Source organism: Manis pentadactyla, chromosome 4 (assembly GCF_030020395.1).
Source record: "Manis pentadactyla isolate mManPen7 chromosome 4, mManPen7.hap1, whole genome shotgun sequence".
In the NCBI taxonomy this organism is placed as follows: Eukaryota; Metazoa; Chordata; class Mammalia; order Pholidota; family Manidae; genus Manis; species Manis pentadactyla.
In genome coordinates this window covers 49,950,847-49,978,470 of record NC_080022.1, presented here as the reverse complement: position 1 = coordinate 49,978,470, position 27,624 = coordinate 49,950,847, and the positions used below count along the sequence as shown (strand labels likewise).

General features: G+C 38.6%; 1 long non-coding RNA gene across 1 annotated transcript in view; it reads left to right on the top strand.

Moving 5' to 3' along the window:
* The window catches only part of LOC118925444 (uncharacterized), a 212,878-nt gene that overhangs the window by 12,019 nt on the left and 173,235 nt on the right, over positions 1–27,624 (top strand). The gene's annotated exons all lie outside the window — the stretch shown is intronic.

Here is a 27,624-nt window from a genome sequence, read left to right as displayed (position 1 = left end):
GAGAGACTTGTTTCTGCTTTGCTTTCCACTGTCACAACACAAGTAGGTAACCACATTTATAGGGGATCATGGACTGCCCCTCATGAGAAGCAGAAATAGGATTTCCACATCCACTGTGGGACATTTCCTTTCCACTTCTCTCTGAATGGTTTGGCATAGGCCCCTCCTCTACTCTCTCATCCTTCCATATCCCATTCAGAACCTGTATGCACAGCTGAGAGCTTCTTTCATTTGTCTCCTGCTCCTTGCCCACTTCTTCTCTCCCTCTGGTCCTTCCTTCCAACATTTATTGAGCTCCTCTTATATGCCTAACACTGTGCCAGTTACTAAGCAGCTTTGATGATCAAGACAGAAACCTGCTTTCATGGCACTTGTCCTCAGAGCAGATATGTAAGCTTTTTTTACTGCAGTGTGATGGACACCATGATGCAAACCTATAGGGTGCTGAGGGACAACAGGAAAAGGGCACCCAACTTAGGACGGGGTGGTGGTAGGGCTGGGCTGGTTGTATTTCCAGCCACAAATAACAGCAAAGTCTGGCCTGAAGTATGACAAAGCATATGACAGATAAAGGCAGATTTTGAGAAGGGGGATGGTGACAGGAGTTCTGTAGTCCAAAGAGTAACCCAGCAAGGGCTGAGGGAGCACCTGGTAACCTGAAAATATTCGCATGTGCCTGGAGAGTTACACGTTACTGACCATCACAATGCTCTCTGTACATGGATCTGCAGCCCACCATCTGTTTTTATATGGCCCATATGCTAAAACAGTTTTTAGCTTTTAAATATTTGGTAAAAAAATGAAAGGAAGAATAATATATTCTGACACATAAAAAGTGATAAGAAATTCAAATTTCAGTATCTGTAATAAAGTTTTATTAGACGTGGGCATGCTCCTTTGTTCACATGTTCTTATGGCTGCGTTCACACTACAGAGGTAGAGCACAGTAGCCATGATGGAGACTGTATGGCCTGAAAAGCCTAAATATTTACGAACTGGCCCTTAACAGAAAAATGTCTGCTGACCCCTGACCTAGTGGATGGGGCTTAGGGCTTGGGGTCCAGCAGGCTTGGATTCAGATCCTGAGTCTTCAACTTCTGGTGGTGTGATCTTCTGCAAATTTCTTAAACTGTCTGTGGGTCAGTTTTCTCACTCGAAAAATGGTACTAATACTTCATGGGCTTGTGAAGATTGAAGGAGATTCTGTCTTAGAAAGCTCTTGGGAATAGTAAATGCTGAAATAAAATTATTTATTAAAAATAGTTAATGACAGTTTCAGCCATTTTGAGCTATTAATAACATTTGTGATAAGATAAATATGATAACGTTGTGAACTGCCATGCTCATTGCCAGAATGACTGCTTTGGGAATTATCAGTTAGAAAAGCAATTTTCTGTTAATAGATAAATGGGGAAAGATAAAGTCATATTTGTGAGTGAGAAGAGAAAGCTGTGAGGGAGCAGAGACAAGCTGTTGCCAGAACTCCTCAAATAAGATGATAATTACAGCTCAGATTGACCGAGCGCCTGCTATGACATGCTGCTGAGTACTCACATGCATCGCCTCAGATGATCTTTGTTTCAGCTGCTATGAGGTAGCAACTAGTGTCATCAACTAAGCCTCAGATGAGGAGACTAAGACTTAGAGAAGTTAAGGAAGCTAATCCAAGCCACACAGCCACTAGGAGTTAGATTATGACTTGACCTTGGAATGGTCTGATGCCAGTTTCTATCTTAACCACTGTGCTTTTGGAAACATCTTCTGATGACAAGCAGCAACCTCAGTATCAGGATACAGAGCTGTTCCTGGTGGCTGGCACATGGGAGCATCACTCCAAGGTCTACAGAAGCGCCCATGTAGGAAAATGCCATTGCAACTGCCTAAATCCATTCCAGGGTCACTTTCTCAGAGCTTCTCGTGAGACCCACAACCAAGTTGCTCCCTGATTTGGTCCTATGAGGGGTGGTCCTGCATGGAATCTGTTCCTTGGGGATAGGGTATAGGTATGGCTGTGCTGGCAGCAGGCAAAAGGGAGTGAGTTTGGCTGTGAGACTAGGATAAAGTGTTGTGATTAATAAATAAGATCTGTTTGGTTTTTAGGTGTTACTTGTTGACATGGGAATATGCTTACAAACTCTTCTATGGTAAGCCAAACCCACACGACTGGTCTGAGTTTGGTAATAATGTGTGCATATGCATGTATTTTGGAAAAAGTCTATATATACATATGTGTTTTCAAAAAGATGGGAAAGGAAGGAATATGCTGCAATATTCAGTAGTTGTCTGCCTCTGGATTGAGGGAATAATGATGAATATTTTATTATTTATCTATACTTTCTAAAATTTGAAATCAATTTATGTAATTGTGCATAAATAATAAAATATATAAGTGCTGTGGAACTATGTATCAAGAAAGTTAAAAATCTTCAAATTCTTTAATGCTATACTTCTACCTTGGCACGCTACCATGAGTGTGGATCAACCGTTATGTACACAGATACGTGTTCATTTTAGCATTATTTGAAATAGCGAAAAAATTTTAAAAAGCGTTCTGCATGGCACAGTTACTTAAAAGCGTATTATGTAGCCATGAAAGAAAATGTTGTTTACAAATAGAAAATGCTTATGTTATAATGTTGTGAGTAAAGCAGATACAAAATTGAGCATAGAATGAGCACAGTTCAGTGAAAACTCAACAATCTATTCATTAAAAGACAGAAAGAAAACACATTCAAGTGTTAACGGTTGTGTATATAATTGGTGGGCTTATAAATGTTTCTCCTTTTTCTGCTTCTCTGTGATTTCAAAAGTTCCTTTGATGAATGGATATTATTTCTATAATGGAAACAAGTAGGCATTTAAAAACTATTAAATATGGAAATCTGTGTTGACTGGTGATTAGTCTTAAAAATACCCTGTCCTTCCACAGCCCATTGCTTGAACCTTCATCCGTGTTGCCTCTTTGATTAGCTGGATATTTCCCAGGTTAGCGATGAGAAGTTTAATGAGAATGTGAAGAGCACCAAGCTGGGAGCCAGGACATGTGAATTTTAGCCAGGGCTATGCCACTAACTCACTGCATACTCTTGAGGGAGACCTTTTTCCTCCTGGGACCTCAGTTTCCTCTACGCAGTGAGGGGAGCTAGATAACATCAGGGGCTCCTGGGGACTGGGCTCCGAGAGAGAGAGAGAGAGAGAGAGAGAGAGAGAAAGAGAGAGAGAGAGAGAGAGAAAGAGAGAGAGAGAGAGAGAGAGAGGTCTCAGTGACAGTGCACACTGTCTGAAATCTCTCTCCAGCCCCCCTGAACACAAACAGTTCTACTTTTATAGTTTTCTTACTGAGTTTACTGAAAAACTGTAAGTGAAGAATGATTCCAGTGTTAAAGTTTCAAAAGCACTGGACTGGACAACTTAGATTGTCTATGTCTAAATCATTAACTGCTTTTAGAGTGTAGCTGCTGTTCATATCACTTAAAATGTTTTTTTTATTGTGGTAAAATACATATAATATGAAATCTATATTCTTAACACTTTTTTAAGTGTACAGTGCTGTATTGTTAATTACATGCATGTTGTTGTACAGCAGATCTCTAGACATTGTTCATCTTGCATGACTGAAACTCTATACTCATTGAATAATTCCCCATTTCCCTTAACCCTGGTAACCATCATCCTACTTTCTGTTTCTAAGAGTCTGACTACTTTAGAAACCTCACATGTGGAATCATGCAGTATTTATCTTTCTGTGACAGGCTTGTTTTACTTAGCCTGATGGCCTGAACATGCAACCATATTATAGCATATGACAGGATTTCCTTCTTTTCTAAGGTTGAGTGATATTTATTTGTATGTGTATTTTACATTTCATTTATTCATTCATTTGTTGATGGACATTTAGGTTGTTTCCACCTCTCAGTGTTATGAGTATATTGCTGCAGTGAACATGGGGGTGCAAACATCTCTTCAAGATCCTGATTTCAATTCTTTTGACTAAATACCCAGAAGTGGGGTTGCTAGACCATATGTTATTCCTATTTTTAACTTTTTGAGGCAACTCCATTCTATTTTCCATAGCAGCTATATCACTTTATATTCCTACCAGCTTTGTGGTTTTTTTGTTTGTTTGTTGTTTGTTTTTTATAATGCCCATCCTAACAAGTGTGAGGTGATATCTCATTGTGGTTTGGTTTGCATTTCTCTGATGATTAGTGATGTTGAGTATCTTTTCATACAGCTGTTGGCCATTTGTATGTCTGTCTGTTTAACTCCTTTGCTCATTTTTCAATCAGATTGCTTGTTTCTTTCTGTTTGTTATTGAGATGTACGACATAGTCGAATATATTTTGGATATTAACTTCTTGTAAGAAATATAGCTTGCAAATATTTTCCCCTATTCTGTAGGTTGCCTTTTCACTCTGTTGATTGCTTTCTTTGCTGTGCAAGAAGCCTTTTAATTTGGTATAGTCTCACTTGTCTATTTTTACTTTTATTGCCTGGCTTTGTTGTCATGTCTAAGAAATCATTGCCAAGACCTGTGTCATGAAGTTTTCCCCTATGTTTCCTTTTAGGAGTTTTACAGTTTTAGGTCTTACATTTAAGCCTTTACACCATTTTGAGTGGATTTTCATATGTGGTGTAACGTAAGGGTCCAATTTCATGCTTTTGCATGTAGATGTCCATTTATACCAATGCAATTTGTTGTAGAGACTGTCTTTTCCCCATTGTGTAGTTTTGGTGCCTTTGTTGAAGATCATTTGGCTCCATATTCCTGGGTTTATTTCTGGCTTTCTGATCTGTTCCATTGGTCTTTATGTCTCTCCTTAGTCTCTCCTTATACCAGTACCATACTGTTTCGATTACTATATTTTTGTAATATGTCTTAAAGTCAGAAAATATGAAGACTCCAGCTTTGTTATACTTTCTCAAGATTATTTTGGCTATTTGGGATCTTCTTTATAGGGTTGTTTCCTTCTATTTTTACAAAATAGCCACTGGGATTTTCTGGGGTTGCATTTTCTCTGGCTTGTGCATGTAATTCCCCAATTTGAGAGGTTTGCTACTTTTTTCAGGAGCTTGTAGTTTTTTGGTTCCTCTGGTGTCTGTCTGTGGTATTACAAGTTCTCTAGTACTGCCACAAGTCACTGAACTCTTGTTCTCTGTGGTCGTCAGGTATCCAAAATATGCCAGTTCCATAAGCACTTTGAGCCAGGCATGAGAGAAACCATTTCTTCAGGCAGACCTTGGAAAAGCTAGAACATTGGACATACATTTCACTCTTCTTTTTCCTTCCCAGTAGAGGATACTTGAATTGGGCTTTTCCTCTTGACTACAAACTGTGCCAGCTTGGGGAAGGGGTTGATGTGCTTGAAATGAAATGATTTTTCTTACCCATTTTAATGTAGTTGTTCTTGGCTTTGAGATTGCCTGGCATATTGCAACTTCCTAACTGATTTAGGGAGTTCTCATAGAGGCTTATTGGATCATATGTGTTGTTTTTAAGTCAAAGAGTGATGCTGGGGCTTCCTATTCTGTATCTTGCTCATGTCACTTTTTCATATCTCTTAAATAATGAGAAATGAAAGCTTACTCACACTATACTCATATGTACAAAGATACATGCCTCCCACCTCCTGATTCCCCTACCTCTGGTCCCCTTCTTATTTCTTTAAACTTTCCACCAAAGTGCCCTTTCCCTCAGTATTGTCCAGTCAGTGAGCTCTGAGGTTTCATGAGTAGATTTGGTACCACCTGTAGACCCAAGCCATAGGGACCCCCTCTCTGGGCTTTGCATTGGAGGGCTATGCATGTCACAACACAAAAGATTTGTTCAAGAACACATGGGTGCCACTGTTGCTCAGGATCTATTGTTAAGGGTTGACACACACCTTAAACTCTATACATCTGCATTCATGACTAACACCTTCCAGACCTCAAGGAAAAACTTTAGGTCTCTTGCTCTATGTCTTCAAAAAATGCTTTAAAGTCTTGTGACGTACATTACCAATATCTAAGATAGTCTCCAATTCAGAATGTGGGGAATATTTTTTCATTTATTGATATTTAATTGACATATAACATTGTATAAGTTTAAGGTATATAACATAATGATTTGATATATGTATATATTGAGACATATTGAATATATTAAAATGAATACCCCAATAAGTTTAATTAACATCCATAACTTCACATAGTTAAAAATTTTTTTTATTTGTGGTAATAACTTTTAAAATCTACCCTTTTAGCAACTTTTAAATATATAATAAAGTATTATTAACTATACTTATCATCCTATACATTATATCTTCACAACTTACCTATTTTATAGCTAGAAGTTGGTATCTTTTGATGTTCACCAATTTTGTCCACCCCTGACCCCTCATCTCTGTCAACCACCAAGACATTCTCTGTTTCTATGAGTTTGGCCTTTTTAGATTTCTCATATAATTCAGATCATGCACTATTTGTATTTCTGTAACTTATTTTGCTTCACATATGCCTGTAATGTCCATCTGTGTTGTCACAAATGGCAGGATTTCCTTCCTTTTTATGGTTGACTAGTGTCTCGTATTTATATACACCAGATCTTCTTCATCCATGTATCCATTGATGGACACTTAGGTTGCTTCCATTCTTGGCTATTGTAAAAAATGCTGCAGTGAACATGGGGGTGCAGATATCTCTTTGGCATACTGGTTTCATTTCCTTCAGATATATACCCAGAAGTGAAATTGCTTGATCATATGATAATTCTATTTTTAATTTTTTGCATAGCCTCCATACAGTTTTTCCAAAGTGGCTGCACCAATTTACCACTTTGAAACAGAGTTGTTTACAAAGTACTCAGCCTGGCCCACTCAATATGTTTATTGATTGGTCTAAAAAGTAATACATATAAAGTATGACATTCATTCTTCACTATACGGCTGTAGACAGTGTTTTAAAAGTGGTGAAAATAGTAGTACAAATGATAATTTATGCAGTGAAATTAATATAGGTTGTAAAGTTTTCTTTGATATTTTATCATATGCAATCCCATTATAATGTTTGAATATTACATCTAAAATTTACAAATATTTTGAAGTATTGCTGTAATGACAATTCCAATTGCTACTGCTCTAAAGAGTGAAGTTTCTCTAAATTGAAATTTAACATAAATTATCTGGGAAGTGTAGTGACTTAGGAATGACTGTATAATTTGCCATTACTATTGAAGAAACAAAACTTTATGTGTCAATCTTAATTATACTAGTATAACTAAAGATTTTGCCAAAATAAGGAAAGGAAAATAAACTTTGTGGAATCAGGGTGTAGCAACTTATAAATTATGTATACTTTTACTTTAGTACTTAACAAACATGGATCACTGATCAGTAGAACACCCAGACATACACAATAACAATTAAATTCTGTTATCTTTGATATCTTGCTTATTTCCAGTCACATAAAACCATAGCTCTACATGTATTTTTAGATTTCTGTGTCTATTAAAATATATTTGTCAAGGTAGGGATATAGAATACATTTTACTTAATACTTTACTAGCTGGATCAATCATGAATTTCAGGTATTTAGACACATAGTACATGGGTCTGTAGTACTCTTGGTCTGAAACCACAATGTTTGGTCCTGGCCTGAATAGGTTATAGTATGATAACCAACGCTTTCTAGGCCACTGTGGCACGTGGAGTATGGATGAGCATGTGTATTGCAGCATGAAGATGTACTCCAGCAGCCCGCTGATCGTGACTGTGGAGCTGTGTGAGGAGTCCTCTAGAAGCAGAGTGCTCAGTTCAAGGAAGGTGGATGGGGGCAGGAGACTGGGCTGAGGTTCCTGGCATGGCATCTTCAGGTTGTGAAGCATCTGATCCTTTTGTTCTCATGATTCTTGTCCTTTGGTCAGGCAAGTTGTAGAAAGACGAATCTAATCATGCCAGCCCATGCAGAGTTTCACCACTGTTTAAAATACTGGCTTAGAGAAAGTTAGGCATTCATATCAATTCACATTTTCAAAATAAATTTCAGCATTACTTTTGTCAAAATAAATGAGAGCTCTCAGAATCTTTGTGATTTCAACTTTGGCACTTTTTTGAACAGTTCTAAAAATAGTTTGGATTTTTTATCACTTACTTCGAAAAGATAAAATTTCTTCTTCTTAGTGATTATTAAGAATTTAAAGAGATTGTTAGTTTAAAAATCTTGATCAAGAATGCATGTAATTATTTCAAGCATGAAACACCTGATAATGAGGATTTAGTTATAAATGCAAACTCCAATCTCACATTATAATTTATGAATTTAATTTTGAGTGTTCTATGTATTCTTAATTTATATTTATTTATAATATTTCCGAATTTGTATAACAATTATCCAATAATGAAGAGGTGTTTTCTAAAACTAAGCCCTGTATTTCCATATAACAAGCCCCTAAATCTCCAATTTATTCCAGTGTGCCTTACAAATAGTCAGTTTCTATGCGGGCCACGACATAAAAAATGATTAAATTGCTGTTTTATCTGACAAACAACCATGGCTGCTCTTCGAAGTTACCAGAGTTGTTTACAAAGTACTCAGCCTGGCCCACTCACCTAATTAGTCTGGTTGGGATGAGGGTTAGAAATTGAGTGTCTTCTTTGTTCTAGGAGTAGAACTGAGTATTAAGGTGGCCAGGAGAACTTGGAAAACACACATGCTTTATCTCCACCTCTAGCCGCTGAGTCAAGCTACCTGAATCATGGGATCTGAGCACCACATTTTTTCAAAGATAACCACTGTTTGAGGTGGTGTCCTGTCCTTTCCTTCCATTGGCAATAAGCGCATTGCTCAGCCTTCCAGGAGAAGACTACAACATGAGGAACTTAACGACATTGGTTTAAGGTTTACAAAACATTATGTACATTACAACCAATGATTTGGGACTTGGGTCGTAAACATTTAGGCACATTGAAAGCCCTCTTCTAAGTAATGCCTGTTGCATGATCCTGGTGGATCCTGATGACCTGAACAGTGGTTTTCAGTTCTGACTATACATTAGAATCACCTAGTGAGCTTAAAAAAAGAAAAAAAAAAAGATGAAAACAAACAAACAAGGCCTCACTCGTTTGGGCCTCACTCCAGACCAATTAAGTCAGAATCTCCAGGGATGGAATCTATATATTGCCTGTTTTTTTTTTTTTTAAGCTCCTCAGATTATTTTACTGAGTAGCCGAGTTTGGTAACAATTGGCTTAAAGGAAAAGTGCAGGATTTGATTTCCAATTACTTCCCTGCTCCTGTTTCATGAGTCACACTTATCTACCTGTGTACAGCGTCCATACCCATTCCTAAATCGATGACTGGTTCTCATCGATTGCACAATTCTGCCTTGTTTTGTAAGTCATCTCCACCTTCATCATCCAGCTAATGACTTACCCTGCAGAGCCTTTCATTATTGCCCCAGTGACTGCTTCTTCTGCAATTTCCTCTCACCTTACCTCATATTCCCGGGAGACCAGGAGCAGTACTTTATCCATCTTTACATCCCACCGCAAGTGGTGTTTACCCACAGCAGGTAGGGAATGTTTGCTGGTGCTGACTATGCTTTCCTTAGGGAAGGTGGACAGTGAAGAACTGAAGGAACTCAAACTCTACTTCATCTCTGTCTTTTCTCTTTACATTTGTGGCATCTTTAGAGTGAAGACAAAGAGTCCAGGCTATAGAAGATGGATCTCACATTGTCAGGGTTTTCTAGTTTACCGTCCTTATTCCACTCCCATGCCATGGTGAGAAGATGTCAGGTCAGGCACAATGTTTATTAGAAGGACAAATAGCTTAAGTGAAAATCATTGCCCTGGTGGGGGCCTGGAATGGACCATAGCTTGGAAAAATGCCTCTTGTTTCTAGATCTCTTTTGACATCTTCTAAGCATTTCTTTATGTTCCCTTACTTGGAAAAAGAATCTTAACTATATACCAAAACTCATGCGACACATTTTGATATTCATTCCTTCTTCTCTTCATAACTCATTTGTTTAGAACCTTGTGTGCTGGCCCTGTGAGGCCTCTGTAGGGCCTGTCTGCTAGCAAAGTACCTACAACTTTCAGAGCTGGGGTCTAAAGAGTAATAGAATAGTAGTTCCTTATAAAGTTTTTTCCACTGTTTTATGTTAAAATCATTTTAATTTATTATGAAACACTTTAACTAAATTGTGCAGGTTAAGCACATTCAGAAAAATAAAACCTTTGCCTAAAATAAAAAATACAATATTTGCAAATGTTTAAGAATGCAAGGTAAATAGGTCCTTATTCATGCAAACACAGAACTATAAATATAAGGTACCTGCACAAACGGTTTGTGTTGCGCCACTAATGCATATTGCAGACCCCTGTAACATGTCCATTTCAACACTAAATATTTAAATTCTCCCTAAAGATGCCAACAAGTTGCTAATTCATGGAAATTTCATTCCACCCTAAAACCTTACAACAGTTCCAAGTATACTGGTACACAATTTTCAGTAGTGATATTGAAGTCTTTATACACAGTGACAGTGGCTGAAGAAGGGTTTAGTTCATTTTGTACACTTATAAATTATTCACCAGTTCTGCCAGAGTTATTGAATTTACATTCATATATTCAAGTAATATCTCATTTTATGAGCACTTGCCCATGGCTGAAATAACAAAAGTCTCATGAAAACAAATCTGAGTCATTGGTCTTTGCTTTACAATGTTCCGGAGAAGTAAACCTCATTTTATTTTAATTTATTTTTTAAAATCTTTTTTTTTATTGGAAGGTAGTTGATGTACAATATTATACTGGTTTTAAATGCAAACGTGGTGACTCAATAATTATATATATTACTAAATGGTCACACAGTGTTGCCCCTTTTACCATACCAAGATATTGCAATATTATTGGTTATATTCTCTGTGTTGTAGTATATCTCATTTTAAAATTGTCACTTCAATCTCTAGATTTTTTTGGTGACCTGACCAATGCATTTGAATTTTGGAGGTTGAGCCTGTTGTTCTTTTTCTCTCTCTTGTTTTTAAGATTCTGGGACTGGGACAACATTGAAATTCCAAGAAAACTTTAAAGGGAATTTACACAAAACTAGATTTGAAGTCTGAGCAAAGCAACATTGCACCCAGCTTCTGATGCTATTGTTGGCTTGCATAAAGGGTATTGATAGTTTTTGCCTGTGTACTACTCTTTCTACCTTTAGGAAACTGTTCTCCTACAGTGTATTCCCTTGGAGGAACATGAAAATGGTGCTCTACTACCCCTGACCAGAGATGAGAAGGCAGCTCACATTAATCCAATTCCAATCTTACTCCTGGGAATTCGAACACTTAGTAGATTTATGGAGGGATGAAAAATGGAGCTAATTCATTGTATAGGCAGTACCTGAAGACACCATCCTACTGCTTGGTTTTCCAAAGAAGCTATGGTTTCTGATGTTCCAAAGTTTTGTTCTTAATGTTTTCCTTAGACTCTATGTCTTTTCATATCTTTCCATATATTCCTTTTTTTTAAATAGGCTCAGCCTTATGTTACATTGAGTTTGTTTGTGATGTTTGCAAGCCAAGAACCCTAACAGAACTTGGAATTTCTGAGATAATCAGAGATTCATAGAGATTTTTAAAAAATCTAGACTATACCCAAGAGATCATTTAGCCCAACCTTCTCATTTTACAGATTAAGAAATAGAAGCCTGTAACAGGTAGCTCACTTGTCCATGGCCATATAGACATCTGGTAGCAGAGCAGGGAACAAAACTGGATTTGTTTGGTTCTACCACTGTGCATTATTGGAGTTAGATTGATCGATTTTAAAGGTACAAGAGATCTTAAAGGACAGTCTGGTGCATTTACCTAATTTAGATAATGTATCATTACCATCTTATAGGTGAGCTGAGACTACAAACATTTGTGGCTTGCCTGGTCTTGTAAATATCAGATGGTTTTGCTTTAAAATGCACGCCTATTCAGATTTTCTTCTGGGGAGCTCTCTCTCCCAAATGCTCAGTCCATGTGGTTCTAGTAGGACTGACCCTGCTCCCGGAGACAGATACACGAACCCGGTCTGGCTAATCAAAACGCTGCATTTCTCTGGCCATAGTTACTGCTGATCATATGGCTAAAACTATGACATGGAAGCCAATGAGCATAAGTTCTAAGACTTTTGCTAGAAATATTGAGAAAGAGAATTTCTTCTACCACTGATGGATAAATGAGTGTTCCAACAGGAGAGAGATGACACATTCAAATTAGATGATTCAAGGAAGGTCTATTTACAAAGGAACTTTTAAAGGAGAGTACTACAAGAGATACTCCAGTATCCCGAGGCTAGTAAGAATGGAAGAGCTGTGGCTGTGAATACTCGAGAGAGAGAGCCAGGTAGAATAGATCGCTTTGGTCATGGGACACAAACGAGCCAAGGGGACCTTTAGGGAGGGAATCAGCTGAGCCAGTACCTTGCCCTATTCTCTTTCTTCCCTCCTGCCGTGGTTTACCATTGGCAAAATCCAGCCAAAAGCTGTAGGACACTGGGATCTTTTGATGTAGTCCATGAAAGACAGCCTTCCAGTGTACAGGGCAGGGTGGGTAAGGGCAGACAGTGAGTGTGAAGGGGCAAATGGAGGGTGTCTGTGTAAGTGGAGATACTAAACTGTTAAGACAAAAATTTTTTATTTAGGAAATGTTTCCTTTTTTAAGCTTTCTTGAGGTATAATTGACAAGTAAAATTGTAAGTTCTGTAGAGTGACATGATGATTTGATACATGCATGCATTATGAAAAGATTCCCCCCATGGAGTTAATGAACACATCCATCACCTCATATATTTGCCTTCCCCTTATTTTTTTGGTGAAAACATTTGAGTTTTACTCTCTCAGAAAATTTTAATTATACAATATAGTGTTATCAATATAGTCACCATGTTATACATCAGATCCTCAGAACTTATTTATCCTATAACTGAAAGATTATACCCTCTTATTAACCTCTCCCTATTTTCCCCACCTCCCAGTCCCTGGAAGATACTGCTCTATACTCTGTTTCTGTGAATTTGGCTTAAAAAAAAATTCCATGGATAAGTGATACAATGAAGTATTTGTCTTTCTCTGTAAGGATTATTTCACTTAATATAATGCTTTCTACATATTCATCCATGCTGTCACAAATGATAGGATTTCCTTCTTTTTTAGGGCTGGATAACATTCTATTATAAATATATACATATAGAGGATATATATATTTTATATACATAAATATAAAATATTTAATATATTAAGTATATATAACATATCCTATATATCTATATATACTATGTATACATATACACACATATATATATTGTATTTTGTTAATCCACGATTCATTGACAGACACTTAAATTGCTTCCTTATGTTGACTATTATGAATAATGCTTTAGTGAAGAGAAGAGTAGAGCTATCTCTTTGAGAAAATGGTTTCGTTTCCTTTGGATACATACCCAGAGGTGGGATTGCTGGATCATATGGTAGTTCTATTTTAAATTTCTTGAAGAACCTCCATATTGTTTTCCATGGTGTCTGTACCAGTTTACATTCCCACCAACCAATGTATACTTATTCTGTTGGGATGGATTTTTAAGGCCATATTTTTTTGCCTCTGCATATGGAGTTTATGACTGAGATTTAAGACAACTCCAAAGAAAGTGAAGTTAATAAATGGTGACACAGATGACTATAGCATCTCTTGAGCCCTAGATTTAGATAAGCCTGAAAATTCTGTCACTAGCTGTTTTTCCTCCTTGAAACAATAAATCCTTTTCATGCTTAAGACAGCTTGAATTGGGGTTAGTTCCCTTGCAGCTGATAAAAATCCTAGCCAATACATAGATGGGTTCACATAGCTACCAACTACACTGAAAGTGGATTGAAAGCTCTCATCATTAGGCCTGGGGAAGCATTTTGTTCAGCTACTCGTTGTGTGGTTAAATTCCTTGATCACCACACTTCACTAGAACACCTCTAAATGGTGAGAGGCTTGCTGCTTAACCAGTCATCTTTCCTTCTTCCTATAGAAAAATTGTTAATTAATTACCTCTTAATGTGAGTCAAAATCTATCTGCAATAGTGTTTCCAAATTCCCAACTGATACTAATTTTTAGGACTAGGGAGCACCCAATTGGAAATTCCAGGAGTTCTCAGAAACCCTCGAATTCTTAAGTGAATCTTGGATTATTTCCAACAGTATCATATTCTTTATTCATTATTACATATCTGAAAAGCTTTTTAATAAATAAGAGTTGTAATAGTATTTGCAAAGAACAAAGTCTAAACTGAACATTCAAACCCTGGAAAACACCAGCAAAAATTCAAATAATTCAAACACTGGATAATTCAACTAACATAACATTCAGCTCTCCTAGCAAGATTAACAGCATTACACAAAATCACATGTCAAAATTCTCAATTTAGGAACTTATTTTGCTTCCAGAATTATCTTCTTTTTTTTTGGTGTACCAATCAGGTTTTATAAAGTTTACATACTAAGTGCATAAAATCAATAATTATTTTATTTTCAAGACTCATTCACCACTAGCAGAAAACAAGGTCACAAACACTTGTAACACATTCTCAGCTATAAGCAAACTGATTGTTAGGTCATGACCACTCCTTTCCTACATGCTCATTTCCTGGTTCCCAGAAATGCTGACATGTTTCTGCTCTTGCTTTCACCTTGATACCTGTCACTTCCTTTGAACCATAACAGCTTTATGGTGGTGATTTAACTTTAATTCTTGGAGGTAAAGTACAGTACTCGTTCCCATTTTCTTGATTTCTTGACAGGTTCGCTTGGCATTTAGAATTTGAAAAGGATAATGTTTTGTCAAGAAATGTCAGGAAGGAATATCGACATGGAAAAACAGTAGTATACATATGCAATGTCTACTAACTGATTCGTGGTCGGCTCCTTTAGGCTAGGTGAAACAAATCTATGTCTCTAACAGCTAGCCTTTCATGAAATTAGAGTTAAATCTCATGTTTCTGCTTGTGTGTTCTTTCCTAGAAAAAGCAATCCTATTTCGAACCATGTTCTTTGATGCTCTTCAGTCCCTTCACCATCCTTTTTAGGGAGGTAGAATTGCTTCTATGGCAAAAGGTGCTCAGAAGAATTGAAGCTCAAGGTCTTCAGCTTCACTGGATTCTGCTCATGTGCGTCATCCCTATTTCAAGAGTCTTACTCCTTCCCATTCAATAACTTAACTTTAATATAAGACCTTATGAGCTTCTGATACATCCCTGTGTTGTAATTCAGCTACATTTGGGATTAGGTTTTTGGTTTGGTTTTCTGAAATCTTGACCTGTGGCTACAAGAGATAATGGATTCTTTTACTGTAGTCATTGAAACTTTCTGGTTCTTTAATCAAATTTGAACAAGGAATTTAAAGCCCCAACCTCATCATTTTCTCCCCAAGTTCTCCATCACTGCTAAGAACAATCTACCAACTCCTTATTTCTACTAAAATGTTCTCTGGTGGTGGCTAGTTGGTCACCCAAGGACTTCTCTTCTATACGCACTTGATTCCAGGTATTACAGATGGTAATTTAGGAAATGATTTTTCCACTTTGTGCTGTGGATGAGCATTGTCCCTTTTACACTGGTATGTTGGGTCATTAATGTCCTTTAACTAAAGTGGGAGAACCTGGGCCATGGGTTAGGGGAGAGAGAGGCATAGGGTGCAAAATTTAAAGAAGCAGTTGACAGTGAGTACCTTCTTAACATTTGCATCTTAGATAACTTGCCTCACTCTAGTCCCTATACTCCAAATAATCAATTCCAGATGGCCATCTCTAAGGTTTTATTCCCCTGCAATCATTCCAGCTTTCCACTGATGCACAGCAAGTCATCTACAAAATAAGCCATTTACTTATTCATGATTCTGTGGACTGGGCTCATCCATGCGATGACTAGGCTCAGTCATGAATTTGAAGTTGGTTGGTTTGTTTTCTAGGGAGTTGCTGGTCTAGGTGTGCTCATTTATGTATCTGGAACTCAACTGGAATTCAACTGAAATTGCTGCAACAGTTGGGTTGACTTTCACTTCTTGCATGGTCTCTCTTACCATGTGGCATTTCATCATCAAGGAGGTTAGGCTGGGATGTTGGTAAAGGGGGTAGTGTTCTAAGAGAATAAGAATAGAAGTAGTACAAGCACAAGGGTGAGAGCAGAAGCACAAAGACATCACACAGTATCACTTCCTTTGCTTCCTATTGTCAAAGCAAGTCACAAGCATGGCCGTCCCACATGAGAGGTGGGGACGTAGGCTCTCTGCCTTGACTGTGGGAACTTCAAAGACTGTTGTTATTTTTATACCCTCCACCTCCACCCCACAGTATATCCTCTGGTCACATTTATTTACATTCTTCCCACATACAAAATACATTCATCTTCTCCTTACGGGATGAGAAACCTCAAAACCTTATCCCATTATAGTGAAGGCTTGAAGTCATTATCTCACTATCTGCCTCAGATCTAGATGGAGATGAATTTCCTCTAATGCAGCTCCTTGAGGGGTGGCTGCTTTTGATTCAGAGAACTATTAATTAAAAGACAAGGTGTCCATCTCTCACGTATGTAGCATAGAATGTTGAGATAGGGAAAGTATAACTGCGAAGACACATTCAAAAGGGGGAGGACTGGAAGGTCAATAATGGTCGCTGATCCACAGAAACCTGAAATCTAGTGAGGCTTGTTATCAGAGCTCCCTAGATAGGGCATGTGCATTAACTATGTTCAGTTCTGTTACTGAGTGTGCTTCTCTGGCCCACAGCTCTCCTTTGCTCTTGACTCTTCTGTTTTGATAGAGCTTCCTGAGCACTTTCTTTTCTTGATAAGAGCTGGCCTGTGTTTGCAGCTAATTATACTATCAGCCTACTGTCTGCCTAAAGGAAGTTTAGGACCCAAAGGACTCTTTTCAGTTTGAATGGTTTCTATTCACTTTGGTCCAGTTTGGTAGTGCTTCAGTTAGTACAAGTTTATTAAAATGTCTGTGAGTTCCTGTGAATTTTACTGGGGTTCTGTTCATGTCCAAAAGCCCTATCAATAAATCTTTTTGAAAAATACTTCTCTTTACCTTACACTGCAAGTCAGACTGTTATGAGCAATACCCTTAAAATTTTTAACTCTGTTTTGCTTACTGAGAAGACCTGTTAGTCACTGATTTAAATTTTTCTGAGGCCTTAATAAAGCATCTTATAGCCATATGTTTAATTCAATCTTTACTCTGAGGCTGATTCCTATTTTGAAAGCTTTTGCTGGCTGTAAAGACTAGGGAATGTATACTAATTTTATTTTCTAACTCAGCAAATCTTAAGTTGCATATGTATAACACACACACATAAGTATTTGCTCATAGCCATCTGATTTGCATATGTCATTAAAAAAATAATTCTGCTTGAAAACTGGTTAAGTGTCTTTTTAGCTCATATTGTTCTTCCTGCAACTTATTGTATGTAGATAAAATATACTGGTTGACACTTTCAACATTCTGCTTGGAAATGTTTTTAGGCAGATCCAAAAGTTTACTGGGTACATTTTCTATCTTCCAAATTACCCCATGTGAAGGATTTGCCAGTTATTTCACCACTACATAATATGGATTGCTCCTTATCTGGCCTCTAATAACAATTTACTCACTGCTCTTTTAGCCTCTACAAACAGTGTTCTAATTGCCTTTCCAACCTCTGCTCACTGCCCAGGATCAAAGGCAATACCACATATTTTAGGTCTTATGCTATGGCGGCTTTTGACTCCTGTGTGAACTTTTCTGTATCTGTCAGGTGGTAGTCAGGGAAGCAGAGCTCTTGTGAGTATTTGGATAAGGGATTGAGTAAGAGAATTAGACCTGACACATTGTGGAAGGAGATGATGATGTGAGGTCCTAAAAGAAGGGCTGAAGTGTCAGAGAAATACATCACTAACCAATCTTTTTGAATGATTGATACAGATGGGCAAGTTATAGCTTGCATGGGTATCTGGCAAGTCAAGCATATTCAGATGCTGAAGTGGGGCAGTGAGGGAGCAGCTCATGGTGAATAAAGATGATGGGAAGTTGTTCTACTGTCCTTGTGGGTCTGCTGTCAAGTATTTGGTGGTGAGCCTGGGGCTGCTGCTATTCAACAGAGCCTGTGGTATGGGAGAAGGGCAAGACGTGTAGTAGAAGAGTGAAGACAAGCTGGAAACCACTGGGGAGGCTGTGTCTGTCTGTTCCTGCCAAACATAAGCCTTTAGACAGTTATGGTTACCATTGCACTTCTGTCACTCAAATCTTACACAAGTTCCTCTTTTGGCTCACTGTAACTCAGAATCATACACAGAAGGGAATCCTGGGAAACCAAGTTCCCAGTATAACTAAACTGACAGCAGAACAATCCAGTATAAACTCATTTCTAGCTTATGCCATCAATAGTTATTAACATGCACACACAATTCAAAAATGTTGATACTCGCCTTTTATTTTTTTCCAACTGTGTAGTCATTTCCTCTTTTTTTGATTGTCTATACATAAATTTAGTATTGCTCATGTTTCCCACTGGAGAAAAATTAATGTCCCTTATAGGAGCACTGCTTAAATAGCCCATCAATTTTAATAGCACCATCAGTGGCTTTCTGAGGACTATGCACAGTCTGTGATACCATTTAATTCTGGGCCCACAAATGGGAATGCCAGAAAGAGATACTTACCCTATGTTGAGTAAAAATTTCCTTCTCTGATTTCCACTGGGAGAAATCTGTGCCTGTTTTGTTGTACCCAGTTCCTCCTTTGACATAAAGTATACCAGGGAATTTAATCGTTTTCCCACTATCTTTCTTGTGCTGAAAGTTCAGTCTGGACTGAAGAACTTCCAATTCCAAGGAGCAATGTCGGAGACTTATAGGGCCTCAGAGAGCATCTAGTATAATCCTTGGATTTCATGGCTGAGGAAACTGCAGACCAGGGTGACACAGAAATACTGTAAAGGAAGGATTATTATTTCATTTTACAAATAAGGAAAGACAGGATTATAAAAGTTAAGCCAATGGCCCCAAACCATACAACCAGTTGGTGGTAGGGCTGGGCTGAAGTCCACATGTGTCTGCTTCAAGTGGTCTTTTAACAAACAATTTCGTTTGAATCCTGGGCTGTCATTTCAACTCATGAAGTGCCTCATGATGTGCAGGAGCTGTGTTTTGTGCATTGCAAAGGATCAGCCTATGAACCCTAACTTAGGGATGGCAGGAGTGTAGGGGAGCAGCTGGGAAGTGTTTACTTTCCTCTCTAGTACAGCCCTTCCCCTTCTGAAAAACTTCTGCAGAGTTAACCATCTAATGGCTGATGTGAACAGTACCTATCCTGGCTGCTGAATTATTTTCATCTAGGGTCCCTCCTGTGCTAGCTGTTATTTCAATATCATGGTGGCCTATTTGCCTTCTTATTTTTTTTGTGCCTGTATTTGAAAAGACTATTTATTTAAGGTCTCTCTTAGGCAAATTTGATTCTAGTCAGTTCAGCAATTCCCTTAAAAAACTCTTCCAGAATTCACAGTTTGAAATTATTATGTCTTTCATGAAAATAGCATATCTCATCTTTTATTGTAATGATTCAATCAATTCCTGTCTATAGCTCAGACTATGGATGCCTTTCTGGCAGGGATTCTGTTTTTCCATTTTTACCTACCTCCCCAGAGCTAAGACAATGCCTGACCCAAAATGTGTGTTAACAAATATTTATCAGTGTGACTAGACATAAAGGACACACTCAGTTGGAGTCAGTCTGGTGAATATAATAAATATAGTAGTATACTCATTCTTAGGGGATGTATGCTGTTAGAACGTCCCCATTCTACAGATGAAGAGACTGAGACCATAGTTGAAATGAACTACTCAAAACCACAGAGCTATATTTTAGCAGAATTGAGACTGGAATTCAGGGTGGATTCTTATCTTATAGAGCTTTCTACAGGAACTGTGGTTTTCAAAACTTTTTTATCTATAAAAATTTTTGTTGAAATAAAATGTTATCCTACCCACTACATCAAATTGTTAGAAGTAGAACTTCTCTGATTGTTACTGGTGGTGTTGGCAGGCGATAAGGAAGCAGATAGAAGGTTCTGTAGCTGGGCCTGCTGCTCCCACCCACTCTATCCTCTACCCCCGGGCCTTGGGGTCTCCAACCTGTGCAATAGTTTCATGGAATATTGTTTTAAAACCTTGTGCCACACTCTGCTCCCTTGCTTTCTCCTTTAGCTCTATAAGTAGCTAAATAAATTCACAAAGGAACAAAACAAAGTCCTACCCACATCCACTGCCCACAGCCTCTCCCCTAAGCAGGAAGTTTTGCCCACTTGGTAACCCCAGTGGGGATCAGAGGAGTGAGTGTCATTTTCAGCCCAGCACTACAGAGTGCTCATTCTTGCCCTTTGAGCACAGGCAGCAGAATCGGGTGGGTCTCCCTGGCACGTCTGCAGGGCTGCATCTCACAGGAAGCAGTGCAGCTCTCTGGAGATAAGTTTCACTGGGGAACAAAGAGGGATTCTGTTCACTGCCTCAAGAACAATGCATTGGACCTGGACTCAGCTTTTCAATTCGCGTAGCTGGAGACAGGGCAGAAGTGACCCGATGTGCCCCCTTTTCCTTCTGAAATCAGGCAGAGTGGCATACTCTCTTGCCTCCCAGAGAGACTGAGAAAGCACTCGGTCCCCTTTTCTGTACCAGCTTTTTCTTCTACTCCCCACCTCACTCCCTGAAATCAAGCTTGCACATTTATAAGTGTGCTTATTTCACACATTTCCCCTGCTCTGGGGAATCTGGGCAGTTCAGCATGTTGACAGTAAGATGGTCCAAAGTGTGGAATCCATTGTTAAAGGTCTTTGAATCCGGTAGTTCCAGCGAAGTACCGCAGTGTCCCAGGTGAGAGCTCTTTCATTCATGAGGCAGCACAGACAGAGTTGGGTTTGATGTTCAGGTTCCCTTGGATGAGATATTTGATTTTGACCTTGAACAAATTTCTGACTTCTCTATATCTGACTTTCCTCATCTGCAAAATGGGAGTAATGATACCCCTTACTCCCAGTTTCAAGATGAAAAACTGAGTCCCAGAGAGGCAGAATGTTTTGCCAAATGTCCCACAGCAAGTTAGTACCCAGGATACCTGGGTGAGGCTCTTTATGTGCCCGCAGGGGACTGGATGGCTGCTGCAGCAAACGTCTGACTCTCAGCTTTGTCTCCATTCCAGCTTCCCAGGCACACATCTGAGCACATTCGACTTTCCAGAAGTTGTACATTTCCTGTGAGATAATGAGGTGTGGTATGGAGGCAGGCAGGATTTATATGGCCATTAAATGTAGTTTGGTATCAAAAATATGATTGCATTATTCACTGTGGCATAGCAAAGATCACCTCTGCCCTCTTGCTTTTGGCTGGATCAGCAGATAGAGACCATGATTAAGGAAACACTGTCAAATATTTCTTTATAGTTTAATTCTCCACTGCCTGGAATGCCCTTGCCTTTGGGAAAAGTGGCAAAATAAACATGACTATTTTTTTTTTTTACTGGTTCTGTCCTTCCTGCCTTTAGGGACTGATTTAGGGCCTCACATGGGCTCTGGTGGTTGACTGTCATCTTTGGTGTGTTGCATGCGGGAATGGGTCGGCTAAGTAGGTACTGAGAATCTCCATTTAAAGCAAACCAAAGGACTTTTGGCAGCTAGGCAAGTCCTGAGAGGGGGAGATCACTGCTCCCTGGAGCAGCCCGTTTCATTTCCGGAATGCTTTCATTGTTAGAAGCAAATGCTTCCTAACAATCAGAAAAGTTCCGTGATGGGTTGGGTCAAATGCGGGTTATGAGCTCTTAGTCCCAGACAGTGGTTGAGCATAAACTGAATGTTACCTGTTCAGGGAAGCTATCAGCGGGATTCCTGCATGGAGATAAGTCGGTTCTAAGTTTAGATATTAATTCTGCCACTTCATTCTCTAAACCCTGAGTCTTAGTTTCCTCATATGTAAAATGGGGCTAACAGTGCACACCCCACTGTGTTGGTCGGGGGGATAAAATGAGGTGGTCTGTATAAAATGCCTGGCACATGATAGGTCCTCAGGAAATGCTGTTCTCTGCTTGTTCACCCCTTGAGTGACGCAGGTATCTGATATTTAGAAGAGTAAACACCTTTACCAATGGAAGAAAATTTGTCTTCAGAAGAGAATTCTGGTACAATGGGAAACAGGTCGGGAAATAATTTTGGGAATATGAGCACCTATGTGTGAGGACAGCTTCCATATTGGAGAATGATCCATCTCAATATTCTAGGTCAAGGAGGGTCGTGTGAAGTTCAGGAGAGTGTCAGTGGTCCAGAGAGTCTGCGTCTGTGTTCAGAGACTGGGGTGTTTGTATCAGCACTGATGCTGATACCATGGACAGGGTTTAGATTAGATGGGTGGGGTGTGCAGAGTGATGAGAGGCAAAGGTCCAGGTTCTTGTGAACTTAGTAAAGTGAAGTCTTCTGCTTTCCCAGGGAGAACATCTATCTTTGGTCTTCTTGCCTTACAACACTCTCCACAGGAAATTTCATATTGCTCTGTGCCTTTTCTGCTAACCCGTGAGCTGCATGAATGCAGCAACAGCAGCCTATTTCCCTTTGTACTTCTCACCTTTGGCACAGCGCTTGATCCAGAGGCACTCAGGGAAGCTTAGCTCAGCTGCTTTGAAGGTCAGGAGTGTGAGCTGTAGTGTTGAACTGTCTGGGTTTGCATTCTGGACTTTCCACTTGCTACTTAACTGTGAATAGGTTAGTCACTTAACCTTGTAATATCACAGTTTCCTTATCTATAAGCTGGAGATAATAATTGTAGGAAGTATATTTCAGTGAGAGATAAGGAAGAATTTTTAAACAGGGAGTGGGGGTATCTGAAGGCTGAATAGGCTGATGTAAAAAGTTGTGTTATAGTAATTAAAACAGTGTGGTAAAGATGTAAGGATAGACATATATATCAATGGAATAGAATTAAGAGTCCAGATGTAAACCCATATACATATGGTCAATTGATGTTTGACAAGGTTGTTATGACCTTTTAATGGGGAGAAAATAGTCTTTTCAACAAATAGTGCAAACAACTGGATATCCATATGTGAAAGAAATTTGACCCTTACCTTATATCATATACAAAAATTAACTCAAAATGTATCAAAGACCTAAATATAAGAGCTAAAATTACAAAATTATTAGAGGAAATCTGGGGTAATCATGACTTTGGCTTTGGCAATGGCTTCTTAGAAATCATTCCAAGAGCACAATCAACAACAACAAAAAATAGATAAATAGAACTTTAGCAAAATTACAAACTATCATATCAGACACCATCAAAAGATTGAAAAGACAGAATGGGAAAAAATATTTGGAAATCACTTGCCTGACAAGGGTCCAGTATCCATAAGATATAAAGAATTCTTACAACTCAACAACAAACAGATAAACAGCCTTGTCAAAAAGTGGGCAAATGACTTGAATAGACATTTATCCAAGAAGACATATAAATGGCCACCAAGCACATGAAAAGATGCTCAATGTTATTAATTATTGGGGAAATGCAAACCAAAAGCATAAGTTACCACTTCACACCCATCAGGATGGCTATAATTAAAAATAACAGAAAATAGAAAGTGTTGAGGATGTGGAGAAACTGGAACCTTCATACACTGCTGGTGGGAATGTAAAATGGTGTAGCCACTATGCAAGACAGTCTAGTGGTTCCTCACTAAGTTGAAGAGAATTACTATATGAACCAGCAATTCTACTTCTAGGTATGTGTGTATACCTAGGAGTAGAATTGCTACTATATATATATATATATATATATATATATATATATATATATACACACACACACACACATATATATATAAAATAATACATACATATGTATATATATGTTATTATATATAATAATAATTATATATGTAATATATAATTGCTATATATAAAATATATAATTATTATATATACATATATAATAATTATGTATATAATTGAAATACAGATGTTCAAAAACTGTGTATAAGAATATGCACAGCACTGCTCTTCAAAATAGCTAAGAAGTAGAAATAACACACATGGCCATCAACTGACCAACAACTAGGTAAGATGTGGTATAGCCACGCATTTGCATATTATTCAGCCATAAAAAGGAATGAAGTACTGATATGTGCTGCCACATTGGTGAACCTTGGAAATATACTGAGTGAAAAGGGTCAGACACAAAAGTCCCATATTGTAGGATTCCATTTATATGAATTGTGCAGAATAGACAGATCATGGAGACAGAAAGCTGGTTGGTAGCTGTGGGGAAGGGGAATAGAGAGTGACTGCTTAATGGTTGTGGGGTTTTCTTTTGAGGGAATGACAATTATTTGCAACTAGATTGTGTTAATGGTTGTACAACCTTGTGAATGTACCAAATGCCACTAAACTGTATGTTTTAAAATGGTTAAAATGGTAAATGTTATGTAATGTGTATTTTGACATTAGAAAAAAAGGTAGTGCAATTCCTTTTGTAGCAGTATATAAACAAAAACTGAAAAACCTGCTCTGGGGATGACATCCAGGGAACGCCACAGGGCAACGAAGGCAAGATGACTTCAAAGGATGTCAGTGAGCTGTGAGTGAGCAGGAGCCCTGCAGGTGGGTTGAGCTGACAGGGGAACCAGTGCGTCACATCCTGGCTCCATGACCCGCTCTGGGGCTCATCTGTAATGTGAGGACAATAATTACAGGGTTGCTGGGAGGATTTATGGTGAGAGCACAATGCCTGACACAGTGGAAGTGCTCCCTTTCCGGTTTGGGGATTCTATAATTCCTTAAAGGTACATTCCAAATAATCAAAAATACATTTGCAAGATAATCAAGGAGTGTTTTGAATGCTATGGAAGGCTCACAGAAATCAGGATAATATGAAGGCAGATCCTTCCTTTCCCAACTTCTCTCAAGGAAACCTGTTGCCACCAGACCCGTTTTCCCAGCCTTGAAGGATTTTTGTTCCTTATGTCTGTCTCTGCTCCATTTTCTTCTGCATCCATCTCTGAATGAGAGTGAAATGAAATCAAGCTGTGTCATGCAAGTGAAGAGAACACTTTCTCAGTTCTTTTCTTTTTTTCGTGAGGGCATCTCTCATATTTATTGATCAAATGGTTGTTAACAACAAAATTCTGTATAGGGGAGTCAATGCTCAATGCACAATCATTAATCCACCCCAAGCCTAATTTTCATCAGTCTACAATCTTCTGAAGCATAACAAACAAGTTCTTACTTGGAGAACAAATTCTTACATAATGAATAAGTTACATAGTGAACAGTACAAGGGCAGTCATCACAGAAACTTTCGGTGTTGCTCATGCATTATGAACTATAAACAGTCAGTTCAAATATGAATACTCATTTGATTTTTATACTTGATTTATATGTGGATACCACATTTCTCTCTTTATTATTATTATTTTTAATAAAATGCTGAAGTGGTAGGTAGATACAAGATAAAGGTAGAAAGCATAGTTTAGTGTTGTAAGAGAGCAAATGTAGATGATCAGGTGTGTGCCTATAGACTATGTGTTAATCCAAGCTAGACAAGGGCAATAAAACATCCACGGATGCAGAAGATTTCTCAGCACAGGGGGGGTGAGGTTCTAAGCCTCACCTCTGTTGATCCCCAATTTCTCACCTGATGACTCCCCTGCAACTGTACCTGACTTAGGTTGTTCCTCCCTTGAGAATTCTGACCCGTCTCTGGCTAACCAGTCATCTTCCGGAGCCATACAGGGAAACGTAAAGTTGGTCAGTGAGAGAGAAGCCTTATTGTTTGAAAAGGTTAGCTTTTTACTTCTTTGCATATTTATGCCCTGTGGCTTCTGTGCCCAGCATTTGTCTTGAGGTATCTTTACCACTTGGAAGAATTATGATACCCGGTAAATTTGATATAAGGCACGAATTCTATTTAAGGGTTGTAATTAGGAAGGAAGAAGAAAAGCTATAGAAGTAGCAGGCGGAAGAAAACATGGGAAGATTGATTATTTCTTTGACATATCTTCTTGTAGAGTAACTTCAGCATGTATAGGTTTTAAACTACTAATTAAATTGCACACACACATTAACATAATAGGAGTATAGTTACATAACCAAAGCATACCTGTAATTACCAGCCATCTCCAGTGAAACCAAGAAAACCAGTTAGGCACCTTAGGCATTTGTGAAAACTTATCTATGATATGGTGGATATTGTCCAACTGAACTTGAACAGTCTGAGAGAAATCAGACAAATTAAAACAACCCATTCCTGGGGACTGTTCACATCCCATATGTTCTCTTCACAGTAAATAGTCTGTAGTTGTAAGATTTTGGAGTGCTACAATTTACACTTCTCCTAATTCTTGGTTGAGTTCCAACAGTATAGATCCAGTCAAATTTGTTTCTTTACTGTATGCATAGGCCAGCTTAGATATCTCCTTCTTCATTCCCATGGCAAGTCCAGGAACTGGTGGGATAGTGCATCTACAGCTGTAGCAGTGCGTGGATCTTTGTTGGGGTTTTTTGATGATCATCTTCTGGCATGAGTCTTCCAGAGAGTGCAGATGTTGGAAGTTCTTTTTCATATGGTATCTTAGTTGATTTTCGGGGTAGCCAAATTAGGCTTTGATCCTCTGTATAAACACAAACAGGCCCTTTGCCTACACTTTTATATGCCCTTCATACCCTTGTGTAGAACTCATTGGAGGTCACCACACAGGAACTGCCTTTTTGTTTTTTTGTATCATTAATCTACACTTACATGATGAATATTATGTTTACTAGGCTCTCCCCTATACCAGGTCCCCCCTATAAACCCCTTTACAGTCACTGTCCATCAGCATAGCAAAATGTTGTAGAATCACTACTTGCCTTCTCTGTGTTATACAGCCCTCCCCTTTCTCCCACCCCCCATGCATGCTAATCTTAATACCCCCCTTCTTCTCCCCTCCCCTTATCCCTCCCTACCCACCCATCCTCCCCAGTCCCTTTCCCTTTGGTACCTGTTAGTCCATTCTTGAGTTCTGTGATTCTGCTGCTGTTTCGGTCCTTCAGTTTTTCCTTTGTACTTATATTCCACAGATGAGTGAAATCATTTGGTATTTCTCTTTCTCCGCTTGGCTTGTTTCACTGAGCATAATACCCTCCAGCTCCATCCATGTTGCTGCAAATGGTAGGATTTGCCCTTTTCTTATGGCTGAGTAGTATTCCATTGTGTATATGTACCACATCTTCTTTATTCATTCATCTATTGATGGACATTTAGGTTGATTCCAATTCTTGGCTATTGTAAATAGTGCTGCGATAAACATAGGGGTGCATTGGTCTTTCTCAAACTTGATTGCTGCATTCTTAGGGTAAATTCCTAGGAGTGCAATTCCTGGGTCAAATGGTAAGTCTGTTTTGAGCATTTTGATGTACCTCCATACTGCTTTCCACAATGGTTGAACTAATTTACATTCCCACCAGCAGTGTAGGAGGGTTCCCCTTTCTCCACAGCCTCGCCAACATTTGTTGTTGTTTGTCTTTTGGATGGCAGCCATCCTTACTGGTGTGAGGTGATAC